At 37.9% G+C, this 3,493-nt stretch overlaps 1 non-coding gene across 1 annotated transcript; it reads right to left on the bottom strand.

Annotated features, from left to right (window-relative positions):
* Positions 1-3,048: 3,048 nt before the first annotated feature.
* On the bottom strand, positions 3,049-3,156 carry LOC130953969 (small nucleolar RNA R71). The gene has a single exon (XR_009076128.1). It is a non-coding gene; the product is annotated as a small nucleolar RNA R71 (small nucleolar RNA).
* Positions 3,157-3,493: the final 337 nt, after the last annotated feature.

A 3,493-nucleotide genomic window follows, 5' to 3' on the forward strand; every position in this document is an offset into this window, starting at 1 on the left:
CTAGACCTTGTTCTTATGTATTTTCAACGTGGAGTTTCTACACACCATAGATTAGGTGTGGAGCTCTGCTGTACCTCGAGTATTAATGCAATTATTATTGTTCTTCTATTCAATTCCGCTTGTTCTTTGTCCAAGATATCACTTGTTCTTCAATCTGATGAAGGTGATGATTGACACTCATCATCATTCTCACCTATGAATAAGGTGACTGACAACCATTCTTATTCTACAAGCATCTGAGGCTTAGTGAATATCTCTTGGATTTCTGATTGCATGATGCATGGTTGATCGCCTGACACCGAGTGCTCGCCTGACAAACGAGCGCCATTCCGTGAGATCAGAGTCTTCGTGATTCCAGTAGGAGCGGGAACCAAACCGGTGATTGGCCGCACTGTGACAGAGTGTATGAGCATTAGCTTTCACTGCGAGGATGGGAGGTAGCCACTGACAACGGTGAAACCCTACACGAGCTTGCCATGGAAAGAGTAAGAAGATTGGATGAAGACAGTAGGAAAGCAGAGAGACGGAAGGGAAGGCATCTTCATACGCTTGTCTGAAGCTCTTACACCAATGATATATATAAGTATCTCTATCTTTATCTTCTATATTATTTTCGTTCATCACCATATCCATTTGAGTCTGCCTGACTGAGATTTACAAGATGACCATAGCTTGCTTCATACCACCAATCTCCGTGGGATCGACCCTTACTCGCGTAAGGTTTATTACTTGGACGACCCAGTGCACTTGCTGGTTAGTTGTGCGAAGTTGTGTTTATGCCATGGTATTGAGCACCAAGTCTTTGGAGCCATTACTAGGGATTGTTTGTGTTTTGAAAAGTATTGATCACAATTTCGTGCACCAAGTTTTTGGCGCCGTTGCCGGGGATTGTGTTTGTGTATGGACAACTGACGGTTCATCTTGTTGCTTAGATTAGGCATTTATTTTTTTTTTTCGAAATTCTTGAAGATGAATTCTAGAGTTTCATGATGATTTGCTGAAATCTGGCTGGCTGTAAGCCATGTCTAATTCATTGGCCGAGTTTCAACTTATCATGTCTAATTTCATTGGACCGAGGTTTCAACTTATCATCACAAGAGCTTGTTGATCTTGCTTTTGGAGCAGTGATCTACTAAGGCTTGGCTGGCCTTTGGCCATGTCTAGTGTTTTGGACCGAAGCTTTCTTTGAAAGCTTGGCTGGCTGTGAAGCCATGTCTAATTCCTGGACCGGAGTCTTAGACTAGCATTGCACTGATTCCTGGAATTCTCATTAAGAATTTTGATGTTTTCAATTAATTTTCGAAAAAAAAAAAAATTCACAAAAACCATAAAAAAAAACCAAAAATATTTTATGTTTCTTGCTTGAGTCTAGTGTCTCTTCTTAAGTTTGGTGTCAATTGCATGCATTCATTCATGTGTCTTAAGGATCTTCAAGTAATTCTTGATGATTTCTTACTCTGATCTTTGAATTCTTTTGAGTTGAGTGTTTATGTGTCTCATGTAGTGTCAGTAGTATACAAACTGCTAAGTTTGGTGTCTTGCATGCATTGTTATTTGATTCTTGTTGCATTTTGATTATTAAAAATCCAAAAATATTTTTTATTTGTGTCTTTTCAAGTCAATAACACAAAGAATTGAAGATTCAGAACATACTGCAGAGGAATTATACAGAAAAAGCTGAGCATTCGAAAATTCCCAGTGAAGAAGGCAGACTGGCGTTTAAACGCCAGCCAGGGTACCTGGTTGGGCGTTTAACGCCCAAAAAGGGTGCATTTTGGGCGTTAAACGCCAGAATGGATACCATTCTGGGCGTTTAACGCCAGGATGGCAAAGGGGGAAGATTTTGTTTCAAATTTTTTTTCAAGTTTTCAAAGTTTTTCAAAATCAAATCTTTTTCAAATCATATCTTTTCAATCAAATGTTTCAAAATTAATTTCTTTCCTTTTTCAAAGATACTTACTAACAATTAATGATTTGATTGAACATCACAAGATTGTTGCCTTTTCTGTTGAGAAAGGTTTAATGTTTGAATCATATCTTTTCTTGTTAGGCAAGTTATTTATTTTTAAAATCAAATCTTTTTTAAAATTGTTTTCAAATCATATCTTTTAAAATTATTTTCAAATCAAATCTTTTCAATCATACCTTCTTAACCACATCTTTTTCAAAATAGTTTTCAATCAAATCTTTTTAATTTCTAATTTCAAAATCTTTTTCAAAAATCACTTAATTTCTTTCTCACTTTTATTTTCAAAAATCAATTAAGTGTTTTTCAAAATGTTTTCAAAATCTTTTTAATTAATTTTCGAAAAAAGTTACTTCCCTCCTTCTCACATCCTTCTATTTATGGAGTACTACTCCTTCTCAATGCACAATTCGAACCTTATCTAAGTAAAGTTCGAATTTTTCTTCTCCTTCTTCTTTCTATTTCTCTTTTCCTCTGACACCTCAAGGAATCTCTATACTGTGACATAGAGGATTCCATATCTTCTTGTTCTCTTCTCTTTCATATGAGCAGGAGCAGAGACAAAGGCATTCTTGTTGAAGCTGACCCTGAACCCGAAAGGACCTTGAAGAGAAAGAGAAGCCAAAGCACAACTCTCTTTAGAGGACCTGACCGAATTCTTCAAAGAAGAAGAACTCATGGCAGCCGAAAATAACAACAATACTAACAATGCAAGGAAGGTGCTGGGTGACTTTACTGCACCTACTCCTGATTTTTATGGGAGAAGCATCTCTATCCCTGCCATTGGAGCAAACAACTTTGAGCTTAAACCTCAATTAGTTTCTCTAATGCAACAGAATTGCAAGTTCCATGGACTTCCAATGGAAGATCCTCATCAGTTCTTAGTTGAATTCTTGCAAATCTGTGACACAGTCAAGACTAATGGGGTAGACCCTGAGGTCTATAGGCTGATGCTATTCCCTTTTGCTGTAAGAGACAGAGCTAGGATATGGTTGGACTCTCAACCTAAAGAAAGCCTGGACTCTTGGGAAAAGCTAGTCAATGCCTTCTTGGCAAAGTTCTTTCCACCACAAAGATGGAGTAAGCTTAGAGTGGAAGTCCAAACCTTCAGACAGAAGGATGGCGAATCCCTCTATGAAGCTTGGGAAAGATACAAACAATTAATCAGAAAATGTCCTTCTGACATGCTTTCTGAATGGAGCATCATAGGTATCTTCTATGATGGTCTCTCTGAACTGTCCAATGTCTTTGGATAGCTCTGCTGGAGGATCTCTTCATCTGAAGAAGACGCCTACAGAGGCTCAAGAGCTAATTGAAATGGTTGCAAATAACCAATTCATGTACACTTCTGAAAGGAATCCTGTGAACAATGGGACTAGTCAGAAGAAAGGAGTTCTTGAGATTGACACTCTGAACGCCATTTTGGCTCAGAATAAAATATTGACTCAACAAGTCAATTTGATTTCTCAAAGTCTGTCTGGAATGCAAAATGCACCAAGCAGTACTAAGGAGGCTTCATCTGAGGAA

Source organism: Arachis stenosperma, chromosome 9, assembly GCF_014773155.1.
Source record: "Arachis stenosperma cultivar V10309 chromosome 9, arast.V10309.gnm1.PFL2, whole genome shotgun sequence".
NCBI classification, from domain to species: Eukaryota; Viridiplantae; Streptophyta; class Magnoliopsida; order Fabales; family Fabaceae; genus Arachis; species Arachis stenosperma.